This window comes from Penaeus monodon, chromosome 30 (assembly GCF_015228065.2).
Source record: "Penaeus monodon isolate SGIC_2016 chromosome 30, NSTDA_Pmon_1, whole genome shotgun sequence".
NCBI lineage: Eukaryota > Metazoa > Arthropoda > Malacostraca > Decapoda > Penaeidae > Penaeus > Penaeus monodon.
In genome coordinates this window covers 30626890-30627450 of record NC_051415.1, presented here as the reverse complement: position 1 = coordinate 30627450, position 561 = coordinate 30626890, and positions in this window count along the sequence as shown.

The window sequence follows — 561 nt, the reverse complement described above, 5'->3', positions numbered from 1 at the left end:
AATTCTCTTCATATATCCACTGATCAGCCATCTCTCGCTCACTTTTATTTATCCACTCACCCCCCTCACCTTCACCTATTTACTTGCCTGCTCACTCACCATCACCCGTTCACTGAGCTCTTTATCCACTTTCATCCCTCCACTTGTACCCACCCACTTACCCTCCCATCCACTTTCATCCATCTAATTGCTTCTTCATCCACCTTCACCCATCCACTTACCCCCACATTTTGATGGGTGATGGTGGATGAGGGTGTGAAGGTGGAGGTAAGTGAGTGGGTGACGGTGGATGAGAGGGTGAACTCTCATGCACCGTCACCCACTCACTTACCCCCACCTTCACCCCCTCAGCCACCGTCACCTACTCACTTACCTCCACCTTCACACCCTCTCATCCACCATCACCCATCAAAATGTCCCCTCATCCAGCTTCACCCATTCACTTATCCTCACTTTCACCCTCTCATCCATCACCCATCCACTTACCCCCTCATCCACCTTCACCCATCCACTTTCATCCATCTAACTGTCCATTCACCTACCTTCTCCCATTCACTTACC